The 14,697-nt window shown below is 40.2% G+C and overlaps 1 protein-coding gene across 1 annotated transcript in view; it reads right to left on the bottom strand.

Annotated features, from left to right (window-relative positions):
- LOC134212490 (Krueppel homolog 1) overlaps positions 1 to 14,697 on the bottom strand; it is a 95,038-nt gene that overhangs the window by 38,049 nt on the left and 42,292 nt on the right. Inside the window, exon 2 of the mRNA XM_062690395.1 lies at positions 13,584 to 13,625. The gene's annotated coding sequence lies outside the window, so the exon portion shown is untranslated. The remainder of the gene's footprint in view (positions 1 to 13,583; positions 13,626 to 14,697) is intronic.

Below are 14,697 nucleotides of genomic sequence, written 5' to 3'. Positions count from 1 at the left end.
AATCCAATCCAAATTCAATCAAATTCCAATAAAAATCCAAGCCACATTCAATCCAATTCCATTCAACATCCAATCCTAATCCAATCCAAATCAAATCCAAATTAAATCTTAATCCATTCCAAATTCAATCAAAATCTATTCCACTTTCAATCCAAATCCGTTCCACATCTATTCCAAATCCAATCCAATCAAAATCTAATCCATATCCGATCCAAATCCTATCTAAATTCGTTCCAAATCCAAATCCAATCGAATGCAATCCTAATCCAAATCTAATTCAAATCTAATCCAAATCAAATTCAAATCCAATCCAAATCCAGTCCAAACCCAATCCAAATCCAATCATAATCTAATCCAAATCCGTTTCAAATACATTTCAAATCCAATTCAAATCCATTCCAATCAAGTCCAAATCCAACCATAATCTAATCCAAATCCTATCTAAATCCGTTCGAATTCCCAATCATTTCCAATCCATTCAACGTAATCTAATGATGGGATATGAAGCAATTCATAATGGTTTGTTCAATCTAACCCGAGCTCATTTTTATCCAAATTCTAAAAGCCAATGTGGGAGGGTCGCAAGCATATTGCTTGATTCTGCTATGTGGGTCGCATGTACAAATAGTTTGGGAGCATCTGGCCTAGGATATGATATTTATCTAAATTGTCGCAGAGATATCATACTCAAATGAGATAGCATAAGTATATACCTAAATTTAAGAATTATGTTAACCAGTACTATTAGCCACTAACATCAAACTTATGACTTTGTGAATGCTGGCCACGTTTTTGAGCTTCGTGAATGTTGGATATCTCATCCAACGGGTAATTGCGCTACAACTATAAGATCAGTAAATTCCAAAATAAACTTCAAGATAACTATGTAGCCTTCCAAACAACTTTGTAGCACACGATAGATCTCCATATCTCTCAGATTTCGATAGTACTAGCTTAATTGGTAGTCTCATGTACACTAAAGTCGCCAAGTTATACATTTCAAACTAAATTTATTTTACCTAAAATCAATGCTTCCATGACCCACCTTGGGATTTTCTAGATTGTCAACCGTTCTCTCGGCAGTCTCCCAGATGCGCCATGTGGTATTGCAAACCACAAACCATTTTCCAGCGGTCTTACACGCTTCGTGATTTTTCCAAACCACAATCCATTTTCCAGCGGTCTTCTAGAAGCCCTTTTTGATTTTTCAAACCACTATCCATTTTCCAGCGGTCTTCCAGATACGCTTTGTGATTTTCTAAATCACAATCCATTTTCCAGCATGCTTTGTGATTTCCAAACCACAATTCATTTTACAGCGGTCTTCCAGACACGCTGTGTGATTTTACAAACAACAATCCATCCTTCCCGATGGAAACAATTGATCTGATAATATATTTTAATTCATGTGCCAAAAATGCGAAAAACGAAAAATGTGCTTAAGAACCTCCTCACGGAATCCAAATTTCAGGGTACTCGCGTTTTCAAGGGCACACCACTCGATTGCTGCGTCGCAGCATGCATGAAATATTGAAAATGACAGTTGTGAGTTACTACTGTATCAAGTGGTGTTCACTTGAAAGTGTTCACTTAAGTGTTCGTAATTTGAATCAAAACGGGAAATTGTTCTGAAATTTATAACACGAAATAAGCCAGCCACGCGCTGAAAATCTCTAGCAGAAGACAAAAAAACACATTAAACCCGCTTTAATTTATTGATATCCCATGAGGTAGACGGATTTCGATGCTGTAAGGATTTTGGCCCCCTACGGCAACTGCTAAATCTTTTGATATAACGATATACTATTGCAGCGGTTCTCAACTTTTTGGATGAGTGGTTAGAGTCTCAACTCTTTTGATGAGCTTCGAGGCTTTGTCATTGCTTGAGTTACCCCTTAATATTTTTTTTCTGGACAACCATAGGGTAAGGGAGGTATTTTGGGTCACTTTTGGTGATTCCCGAACATTTTTGACCCTTCCTTCGGAAGTGTCTATAATTTCACTTTGTATGCGTTATGCAGGTGTGTTACGTATTGATCTATCAAGAAATCTCGTGAATTATTAAATAAAATGTTTGGTATTTTAAACAAATACACTTTGACATTGAAAATATAATTATAACAAATAATATGATATGGAATTATGCCTATTTTTCTGATTTGTTTCAAAAAAACAAATGATTTTAATTTAGGAACATATAGAAGCATGTACAAGAAAATCTTCTCAGAAAAGCAAAAAACGTAAAAATTGAAAGGGATTTCAAAAATTTCTTTAGTGGAAGCTAGATAGCAAATGTGAGCATGTTTTGAGACACTAATAGATCACTTGTATGCAGAGATGCATCTGAACACGAGAACGCGTGTTCATGTTCAAAAAGTTCTGAACACTGCACACTGTTCAAGAGCTCTGACCTAACTTAGCAACTTGTATCCTAGGAAAACAAACTCAAGCGACGGCATGCTACTCATTTTTCGGCTAGTAATGGAACACGTGGGCATCTAACGGATAGTAATCAAGCATGCTCGTATGTTTTTGCATAGTTCCAAATCTAAGGAATCTTAGTTACCACGATCGTTTTGCTTGCGTACCAACCCAGTGCACACTGAACTGTGTTCAGAGTTCAAAACTTAGAACACCAAGGCGCGCTCTTGGCTCATGTTCTGTTCAGGATGCATCTCTGCTTGTATGCATGTATGTGTGCGTATGTGTGCAAATTCTGAAATTTACTACCATAAAAATCTCGCTCATTTTTAAGGTATTGAACAAGTTTAGTTTTACCAAATTAGGCATCCATAAGGCGAAATATATGTTATTATTGAACGCTATTGAGTTTCGCTCAGATCAATGACTGATTTAGTTAGTTCTGGATTAATTAATATCGAGGTCTCTGGAAATTACGAGTACAATATATTAAACCACCGTTACGATAGTTACTAACCATGTCACAATATTCAATCCGATGAGCGCCTTATAGATAGGCAGCATGAAGCACAGTACGTTATCATTCGTTAAGTTGTCATTCAACCCATGACATCCGCCTTTGGGTAGGCAATTATTTTGTCAGTTTCACGGTAAATCACCGTGGGAAGCTGAGTAGATTTATCTCGGTTTAAATACTGGAGTCTGGAAAAAATTCCTTATAACTTAAGCCCCAAACGCAATACAACGGAACGGCGACGGAAACGGAAAATTTGACAGTTAGCCCATATATTTTCTGTCAAATTTGCCGTTTCCGTCGGCGTTTCGTTGTATTGCGTTTGTGGCTTAAGGAAGGGTCAAAATCTCACTGTAGGTGGATTAATCTGGGTTTTCGAATAAAATTTAGATTTTGTAATAATGTTTCATCAATTTCCTATGCAACTAAGAAGTGGTGAATGCTAGGTAGGATTTGTAATTAAAAATGCTGTAAATCCCACCTAACGAACCAAGCTATCATAAATTCTAAAAATATGTTAGATTTAATTTTGGACCACCTGTTTTTATTTTGGACCACCTACTGAACATATTTTGGACCACTCGAATAATTTTGTATTGCCTTCAAAGTTATGTTACTATTAGATTAAATTAGAGATCTCCATCAGAATTTTCGGCGTTTTCATCCTTAAATTCCTTGTTAAGCAATATATTTTTATAAGCACTCAAAAGCTTAGAACAACATCTACCAGCTAAGGGTATTGATACTAATAAGTACCACTCGGTACAGCATCATCAAAGAAAAACAAACGTACGGCCAATGGCCGTGGTGTATGCACCTGGTCACAGTTTTCCAGATCTGTTTCATTTGCATCATTGATAGTAGTGGGTTGCCCGGTTCTTGCTTGCACATTTTTTCCAAACGAAATATAATTTTAGAACGCGGAACCTTGTTGCATTGACGGGGAGCTCTGGCAAAGATTGGTTCTTGACCTGGAGCTTTCTTAACTATTTTCGTATGTAAATAATGAAAACAGTTACATGTTGGTTTAATGGACTTTTTTCTAGGACTTACATCAATAAACGGTAATCTATGTGGTATGAAATGTGGTATGAACAGTAATTTATTAATGCTTTGATACTAGAGAAACAAATTGTTTGTAAAAACAAAAGTTTTAAAGATCTAGAACTTTAAAAGAAGATATGTTGAAATTATGTTCGGTTCAATGAAAAAAGAACCTATGCCTCAAAATACTGTTTTTAAACTGACAAAGTTTTGCTCAATATATGAAACTGTTTCAGTTAGGTATTAGAAAGTCGGCAATATTATTCACATGTTTTAAATCTATGTACAAATAAACTTACAGCTTTTGAAAGTTGGCTTTCAATTTTACAATGTCGTCTTGGTTTTGGACTAATCCAGCCGGAATGGGTAAATGCGTCAAAATATGCTTATTATTTGCTATATTTTATAAGAAACAAATATAGGAGAACCCTTATGGATAGTTTCTTTTCACAATAAAATTAAAATGTTGCATGTTTTATTTAGTTTTGTGTGATAGAAATGCAAAATTCAGGTAGGTGGTCCAAAATATGAGCCCGGTCCAAAATACAGCCGTTACCCTACCATAGCCGAAATTATGGCGTAATTCTTAATTTACGCGCAAATGCATCAGGAAATTTACTGACATCATCCGCGAAACCGTAAATCTTTACACCTTTGGGCAACTTCAGCGTCAGCACCCCGTTGTACATCACATTCCATAACGTTGCTCCTAGTATGGACCCTTGTGGAACGCCCGCCGTAACCCTGATCGGCTTCTGCCCCGAGTTCGTGTTGTAAACCAGAATCCGGTTCAGGAAGTAGGATTTTACACAGGAAATCGGGGATTCACATTCCATGCAGCGCTGCGGCGATGGCCTACTCGGTTACTCGGTCTTCATCTTCGTACAACGTACGCAGCCACGTCGTAGAACCATGCTGTGGGAAAAGGCCATCCATATTTCGCTCCTCTCTGACCATTTCAGGTCTTGCCCTCTGAAAGTGTCTCCTAGCTCTGAGACATGCAACGCGAAGGTTGGCAAGATTTTCGTTCCACCAGTAATTTGGCCGCCGGCTGTTCGTTGGCTCCAATTTCCTCGGCATCGCAAGCCCTCGCTAGCGTTTCCGTCAGCTGGCCTGCGTCAAGGTTTGTAGCATTGCTGTCCGCTCGAAATGCTTCGATAAAAAGATCCTTATCGAAGTCCTTCGTCTTCCATCTTAGCCAACTAGACCCTATCTGCCGTCGTACCTTCGGCGTTCGTGTTCCAACACTATATCGGATCGTCTGGTGATCGCTATAGGTATAGTCTTCACAAACTCTCCAATTCATGTTCCTCGCCATCGACGGACTGCAGAACGTGACATCGATGATGGACTCCCTGCCATCTCTGCGAAATGTACTAATAGTTCCTTCGTTGCCCAATCTTACTTCCAGCTTAGCCAGCGCCTCCAGCAAACTGTAACCTTTGGCGTTGTTTTGGTTTTGTTTTGGTTTATTGGACTATAGGCTGTAAGCCCGTTACCCTGCTTAAATATTATACACATAATTAACGTTACACATACAGTTGTCCTCTTAAATATAATCTTAACGTATTACGAATCACTTCTGTTGTCATAGTTGTGGAAATAACATCCTGTAGTCTGTTGAAATCATTCATGAACCTACTAGTTGGCTCATGCTGCGTGTAGTTCCTCGATCTGAATGGAGGATCAAAGACTCTCCGACGACGAACAGTAACCGCCCTCTCAAGATGTTGCAGAAAACACTATGTCAGCGATCTTGTGCCTGCTATTGATGGTGTCAAAATCAACCAATGAGCAGAGATCTTCATACTCCGGTAACTGTTCTCTCCATCCAAGATTTCTCACAGCAAATTTCAAAAACTTCCGCTGTACACCCAGGTTTTTTTTTACGCGGTTGGAATTCGTTAATTTCTCGGTTAACCTAAACTTTTGCAGCTTTTTAAATACCCTATGAATTTTCTTTGATTTTTTGTGAATTTTTTCGTGGGGTTAACTCATTGTTTTATTCACGCTGAAGGTCTTAAACGACGAAAACCAAACCGTGTAAAAAAAACCTGGGTGTACTGCTTCCAGCCGTTGAATGTGTACGTTGTATTGGGGCCGCCACACCACACTCGCGTCCTAACGAGGCCAGTATATATTGTTAGGATTGCGTGAGGATCGGTAAGATCACGGCCAAACCGTCGGATAAGCGCAAAAAGCTGCAGAGACTCTTTAATGACTCCATTGATATGGTCGTTGAATGTCTGTGACTGATCCATTATTTCGTCCAAATCCCGAACGTTATCTACTCGTTGAAGAATTGCATGTCCCAAACTGTACGTAAATGATATCGGCTGAACTCTCCTGGTGTAAGTAATCACCGAGCATTTGCTTTGATTAACGCTTAGTCCATTTTCGCTTACAAATCTTTCGAAGTTGTGAAGATCCTTTTCAGAAAAATGCAGTCATTAAGGACTTTCACTGGCATGAACAGTTTTACGTCGTTAGCATAGATAAGCACAATCGCGTTAGTCATGAAAGAAGGCAACTGATCCATGACCATGACGAAAAGTAGTGTGCCCAAATGACTACCCTGCGGTACTCCTGAATTAACTTCGAAAGAAGCCGATGAATTGTTGAAAACTTTCACATACTGAATTCTGCTTAACAGATATGTTTTAATCCATTCGAACAGCATTCCTTTGATACCAAAGTCTGCTACTGCGCGAATTATGCTATCCACCCCAACAACATCGAATGCCTTGCTCATATCCGTATAGACACAATCAACTTGATCTTTAAACATATAGTCTGTAACCATGCAGCCGAACTCACACAGTTTCGTCACAACAGACTTACCTTTCAGGAAACCATGTTGTGATGTCGAGACCTGTTCGATGATGCGCTCATAGAGATGTGAGTAAACTAGTTGTTCGAATAATTTCGGCTAGGCGGATTGGATTGCTACACCACGGTAGTTTTCAGCATTAGAGCGGGATCCTTTCTTGTGGATTAGAGTGACAAGCGAAATTTTCCATAGTTGCGGAAAGTAGCCAGATGACAATGATGAATTGAAGAGAAAAGACAATGGTCCTGCAAGTTCATCCTTAAAATCCTGTAGGAGCTTAGCTGGAATTCTGTCGGGCCCCGCCGACTTGCTTACGTCTAGCTCCATCAATCCTTGCTCTACTTCATCTCGTGACAAATTCATAGAGTCCGTGTCAGCAACGTCTGGAGAATTGATTTCATTTACGGGAACACTTCGGTAAACACTCTTGAAGTAGTCAGCGAAAAGTTCTGCAGTGTCCTGGCCATTGATGGAAGATTTGTTTCCATACTTCATCTCCTCCGGAATGCCGACATTCTTCTGTTTACAAATTTCCAGAGAGATTTAGGATTCTCTTTCATTTCATTTTGAACCCGTGCGATGTACACCTGATACGCTTCTCGGTGCAATACTTTGAAAATTGCTAGAAGCTGCTTGTAGGAGGCAATATTCTCCGGAGTAGGGTTTCTCCGCTTTTCTTCCATGCTTTCCGTTTATCCTTGAGAACTTGAATAACAGTCGGAGAGAACCATAATAGAGCAAACCGTGTGAAAATACTAAACAGCGTAAAATAGAACGATACAACATTGTAGTCTATGCTATTCATCACCGTCACGAGTCCGCAATTCAAAATATCAATCGAGTTCAGAAACTGCATCATCGACGCAGCCCGCTGCTTACATGTCTCCGACTCGAATTCAGTTTTAAAAATGAAGATGTTGTTCCACAAAACGTCCATCAAAGCAGCTTTAGCGGAAGTCAAATCAATAGATCCAAGATTGATATGCTTTATGGACACCCCTACTTCCAACTCCCGTAAAGCATCAGTAGTCAATTGCAAAGCGTTGTGGTGAACTTCGTGCTTTACTAACGGTTCAGTCACGACAATTTGGCAAGATTCAGTGTCAGTGGTGAATACGAGGTCCAAATATTTGTTGTTTTGATTTGGTAAATCGCACACTTGCATAAGTCCAGCTGACAAAAAAACCATCAACGATGGCGATCTCAGAGGGTGATGAAATACGATCAGGTAAGAGAAAACAATCTTTTCCCTCATTAAAGCACTTATTCCAATTCAAATTCGGTAGGTTAAAAATTCCCTGCACGAATTTGGTGGGCCTGCTGTACCCTCTGACTGATTAATGCTCTGTGTGAGGTGAGGTGAGTTTCAGAAATGCCAAACGCAATGAAATCAGATCTCTGGACAAAAACGAATTCGGAACTCATAAGAAGAAGCGAAAATATGTTTGAACTATAGTACCGATACATGGTCAAAATGAGTATTATCCCACTTATTGTTGAGCCGAAACTGATTGAGGGGCGCGCCTTTGAGAGTTGATAAGCCATTTCACACCACACTCGCGTCCTAACGAGGCCAGTATATATTGTTAGGATTGCGTGAGGATCGGTAAGATCACGGCCAAACCGTCGGATAAGCGCAAAAAGCTGCAGAGACTCTTTAATGACTCCATTGATATGGTCGTTGAATGTCTGTGACTGATCCATTATTTCGTCCAAATCCCGAACGTTATCTACTCGTTGAAGAATTGCATGTCCCAAACTGTACGTAAATGATATCGGCTGAACTCTCCTGGTGTAAGTAATCACCGAGCATTTGCTTTGATTAACGCTTAGTCCATTTTCGCTTACAAATCTTTCGAAGTTGTGAAGATCCTTTTCAGAAAAATGCAGTCATTAAGGACTTTCACTGGCATGAACAGTTTTACGTCGTTAGCATAGATAAGCACAATCGCGTTAGTCATGAAAGAAGGCAACTGATCCATGACCATGACGAAAAGTAGTGTGCCCAAATGACTACCCTGCGGTACTCCTGAATTAACTTCGAAAGAAGCCGATGAATTGTTGAAAACTTTCACATACTGAATTCTGCTTAACAGATATGTTTTAATCCATTCGAACAGCATTCCTTTGATACCAAAGTCTGCTACTGCGCGAATTATGCTATCCACCCCAACAACATCGAATGCCTTGCTCATATCCGTATAGACACAATCAACTTGATCTTTAAACATATAGTCTGTAACCATGCAGCCGAACTCACACAGTTTCGTCACAACAGACTTACCTTTCAGGAAACCATGTTGTGATGTCGAGACCTGTTCGATGATGCGCTCATAGAGATGTGAGTAAACTAGTTGTTCGAATAATTTCGGCTAGGCGGATTGGATTGCTACACCACGGTAGTTTTCAGCATTAGAGCGGGATCCTTTCTTGTGGATTAGAGTGACAAGCGAAATTTTCCATAGTTGCGGAAAGTAGCCAGATGACAATGATGAATTGAAGAGAAAAGACAATGGTCCTGCAAGTTCATCCTTAAAATCCTGTAGGAGCTTAGCTGGAATTCTGTCGGGCCCCGCCGACTTGCTTACGTCTAGCTCCATCAATCCTTGCTCTACTTCATCTCGTGACAAATTCATAGAGTCCGTGTCAGCAACGTCTGGAGAATTGATTTCATTTACAGGAGCACTGCGGTAATCACTCTTGCGGTAGGCAGCGAAGAGTTCTGCAGTGTCCTGGCCATTGATGGAAGATTTGTTTCCATACTTCATCTCCTCCGGAATGCCGACATTCTTCTGTTTACAAATTTCCAGAGAGATTTAGGATTCTCTTTCATTTCATTTTGAACCCGTGCGATGTACACCTGATACGCTTCTCGGTGCAATACTTTGAAAATTGCTAGAAGCTGCTTGTAGGAGGCAATATTCTCCGGAGTAGGGTTTCTCCGCTTTTTCTTCCATGCTTTCCGTTTATCCTTGAGAACTTGAATAACAGTCGGAGAGAACCATAATAGAGCAAACCGTGTGAAAATACTAAACAGCGTAAAATAGAACGATACAACATTGTAGTCTATGCTATTCATCACCGTCACGAGTCCGCAATTCAAAATATCAATCGAGTTCAGAAACTGCATCATCGACGCAGCCCGCTGCTTACATGTCTCCGACTCGAATTCAGTTTTAAAAATGAAGATGTTGTTCCACAAAACGTCCATCAAAGCAGCTTTAGCGGAAGTCAAATCAATAGATCCAAGATTGATATGCTTTATGGACACCCCTACTTCCAACTCCCGTAAAGCATCAGTAGTCAATTGCAAAGCGTTGTGGTGAACTTCGTGCTTTACTAACGGTTCAGTCACGACAATTTGGCAAGATTCAGTGTCAGTGGTGAATACGAGGTCCAAATATTTGTTGTTTTGATTTGGTAAATCGCACACTTGCATAAGTCCAGCTGACAAAAAAACCATCAACGATGGCGATCTCAGAGGTGATGAAATACGATCAGGTAAGAAAACAATCTTTTCCTCATTAAAGCACTTATTCCAATTCAAATTCGGTAGGTTAAAAATTCCCTGCACGAATTTGGTGGGCCTGCTGTACCCTCTGACTGATTAATGCTCTGTGTGAGGTGAGGTGAGTTTCAGAAATGCCAAACGCAATGAAATCAGATCTCTGGACAAAAACGAATTCGGAACTCATAAGAAGAAGCGAAAATATGTTTGAACTATAGTACCGATACATGGTCAAAATGAGTATTATCCCACTTATTGTTGAGCCGAAACTGATTGAGGGGCGCGCCTTTGAGAGTTGATAAGCCATTTCTCGAAGGGTATAAATAGCGGTACCTTAATCTAAAGAGGCCTTACATTAAGTTTGAAAACTATCTGAATAAAAAACGACTTCTTCATTTCTTCTCAATAGAAATGGAGCAGAAATACACCCAAGAAACAATTTAAGTTTTATAACGCTCTTGAATACCATTATTTACTTACAGGAGTGTAATAAAACCATCAAAAAACCATGCACTAAACAAATGACACGGGTATACTACAAAAGTTTAATGAAATAGGCGCAGTGGTTCATCCTGAACAAAAAAAAATGATAAATTTGAAATGCTACTTGAATTAGAATCGAACTCGAGTCCACTGAGTGAGAGCCCAATGCGCTGCTTCTCAGCCTCCTTGCTTCTTAGGAAAGGAATATTGTGAATCCCGTAAAATAAGCCAGACTTGAATGACGTGATCACTTGGTGTGAATGTAGGAAAACACAATTGCAAAAACAATATTTCACAAGGCATCAGAGATTGGGAGGTCTTCGCCGTACGGTAGGAAACACAGCTACAAATCAATATTATGCCGAAAATCAAGTTTTTGGATTGAAAATATTCTCGACTTCCCTGGGCTTTGCAGTTGAAAACTGTGGAAGTGCTGAATGAACACTATGCTGCGAGGCGTCAACGAACCTGGAGCTCTTAAACGTTCGAAGAAACTGGAGGATCATTGTCAAGGATAGACAAAAACGGACCTCTACGGTAGACCTCGCTAAGCTGTATTCATCCATTTATCAATAATTATTAATAAGGTCTTAGCAACCTCAACAGTCAAATTGTACCTAAAACTTAATCTATTAATGAAAAAGACTTTAATTTGAATGCTGATTCGTCTGTTACTGTAAAAGCACAGACAAACAGACATAACACATTGAACAATTACTCATCAAATTCATCGTCGTGCAAACACTAACGACATCTGTTGTTTTCAGTTAGTTGGGCAAATCACGAACCAGATGGCGATAGTGATCAAACGTCAAACTCGAGCAAAAACGGTGTGCGCGCCACGAGTGATCGATTGGCCAACTATTGATTATTTGAATTGACCAGTAAATCAGTGAACGATGGAAATTTGACGAGTGTTATGTCTGTTTGTCTGTGGTAAAAGAAAGGAACCTCTTGAGCCCACCTGTTTCTCTCTTTCAAAAAAAGCAATCATCATTATTTGAAATTAATCTGTTAATTAATGTTAATTAATCTGTAATACTTGGTTGTACAAGCCATCAATTATGACACATTAAACGCATGTAATTCAATCTCATTTATTGACTTACTAACCCTATTAGACAATCCAATAAAACAAAACCCTCCCTCCTCGGAGCATGATGCACTTTTCGGATGCACGTGCATTCGTATACTATTCGTAGCCCATCGGTCACGATTGCTTGCAAATATAGAACCGATCACGACCGGCCCAACCCGAATCGTTCTCAACGAAGCCGAGCTTTCGCGTCCATTTCGTTTGTCCCGATGTGCATTCGTCCCCGTTCAGTTGTGTTGGTCGCCCAGCCACCACCACCTCCCAACTTTCCACACTAGTATTGGTGCCGGTGGAAAAATCGAAAAATGAAAAGCGAAACAGAGGAAATAATAATAGGTCGCACAGGAAAACGAACAAGAAGACGGCAGCGTGCGGCGAAATGTTGTGCCGTACCTCCACGTGCGAACAGAATTTCTCACTCCCCTTTGCGATTGCTGTTCTGCTGCTGCTTTTCGGTTGCTGGCATGGATGGATGACTGGTTCGTTCGTTCGTTCGTTCGTTCGTTGGCTGACTGGCTCGGCTCGCGGTGCATTCATCATCACACCGCACCGCTGCTGCTGGCTGGCGGCTGCTGTTGGCCGCAGCCGTCGCTAATGTCGTCGTCATCGTCACCCACCACCACCCCTCGTTCGACGAAGCAGCTCGCATTATCATCATGTTGTAGCGCTTGGTTACTTCAGTGGCGCAGATTGAATGGGTGGCATTGTGGGGGGGGTTTATACAGATGTACATAGAATTTTCCGGAGTTAATTAGGCGCTCCTCAGCTTTTTGAGATTTATGTTTAGCTTCCAGTATTTCATTTTTTTTTTTCAACTAATATGTAGAATAATATAATAAAATCTTAACCATTTCCTAACTTTTTTAATAGAACAGTCTCATATTTTTGAAAGTTAGATAAATTCTCCCAAACAAGTTTTAGGGTGATTGATAGGTACATAGCACGGCCCCTTTCAATAACACTTCCCCAACAACGCCAGTGGGTTGTATCCTGGAAAAGCGTTGTCAGATGGGTCCGGAGGATTTCAGAGCGTAGGCCCTAATATAGCCAAATATTTGTGTATGTGTGTGCAGCGTTAGTATGCTGCGTAGTTGTTTTCCGCCTGCCTTCTTATGCTCGGATGAACACCGGCTACCAGCAACGTGCATCACCAGCAGGACCTTGTTTTTGTTAGACGAGTGCCGACCTCGTCAAGTGAAGTCTACGGTACGGTAGGCTGTTCTCTGGTGGTGGCACCACAACCAGCCTGCCAGAGAGTCAGCAGCGCATCGATCGAGCCACTCTATAGGTCGAGCGGTGATAAACAAAAAGTCCGAGAAAAAATAAAAACGCTGCGCGTGCAGTGATAATCAAATTGTTGTTTGTCGGTCCGAATTTTCGGACCATCTCGTCGTCGTTGCGTCCCTGTCACCACCCCCGCATTGGAGCTCGTGGTTGCCTCATTGACGCCCCATGTGGTTGTTGCGCGTGGCGTGGATTGTTCTTTGTTCAGAAAGACTGTACAATGTTGCAATATAGCCGATTCCATAATGTGGAGGAAGAAGCCGAAAAAGACCAAAAAGTGAGCTTAGGAGCTGCTTGCTTCAATATGCGATAGAGAAAGAAAAACGCATTGCTTGCGAGAAGGTCTTCATCTGGTTTCGATTGGAGAGAAAATTATTTTATAAAATAATTTAAAACTACTTACCAAGTACAGTTGATTAGCAAATCATGATAGTTGAATGAATTTCTGAAATATGAGAGAATACACAAAAATTAAATTAAACTCGGTCAGCATACACTTATTCAAGTAAAGGGATAGCAAAGAATAAGATGAATGATAAACGTTGGACACCTTCTTAAAAAGGTAAAAAAGGGGTTTGAATAATGAATTGAGCTGCATAGCTGAATTCTTCATAATTTTCCATTTTGATTCTTCAACAAACTTCAACAAATTTCCTTCAAATGGAAAGATATAAGAATTTTTGTATCATTTCAATTCTACAATGGATAATATTGTCACCATCTTCTTGCTTACGTTCGAGTGCTTTCGGACGAGAATTGGTGCGCATTCTCGTTTACACCAGTAAAATCAAATGGGATACGGTTCAAACGGTTCTCATGCGTTCGAAGGTATCGTTTGTCCGTAAACAAGAGAACGTGATAGGTACGGATGTATATTCCAGGAAAATTAAATATTTAGTTGGTATATTCAATCTGATTTCGGTAAAGAGTGTTTTTTTTTTGTACATGACGATGAAACATCCTTTTAACGTTGAAAATAAATAGTTGAACTAATGTCAACACAATTGCAAAAAGTGCATTGCGAGTACCAAGTTATTGCTAACAGAGGTTTTAACAATTTGCTTAAGCGATTCTCAACCTGGGGATACCTTCGCTAGTCCCAGGAGGTATATGGAACAAAAATGTGTAATGGCGGATGTCGCATCACAATTTGAAAATATTCGTTTGTGAACTGAAATGATAATCTTTCGATATAACTTAGTACGAGAAGGCTTGAGCTTGAGCTTGATTGACTACTCGTAGTTGCTACTCCATTATGACCAGATTAGCTGTTCTTGCACAGAGAACCAACAGATGTTTGCTTGGGATTAGCATACATCTTCAATGTACAAGTACTGGTGATCTCATTTGTTAGTTCATACTGGCGCCTGGCACGTCAGTATGCAAGCCAATGTAGGGGGAGGAAATAAGGGGGAGGAAATGATGATGCAATCACTCGCCCACTGCAAGCCGAATATACCTCTGCACTTGCCACGAGTTCATGCGGAATTTGTTGGAATTTTTGGGTTAGGTTCGAG

This window comes from Armigeres subalbatus, chromosome 2 (genome assembly GCF_024139115.2).
Source record: "Armigeres subalbatus isolate Guangzhou_Male chromosome 2, GZ_Asu_2, whole genome shotgun sequence".
Taxonomy (NCBI): Eukaryota; Metazoa; Arthropoda; class Insecta; order Diptera; family Culicidae; genus Armigeres; species Armigeres subalbatus.
The sequence above is the reverse complement of the archived record's forward strand: the minus strand, read 5'-3'. Positions and strand labels throughout refer to the sequence as shown.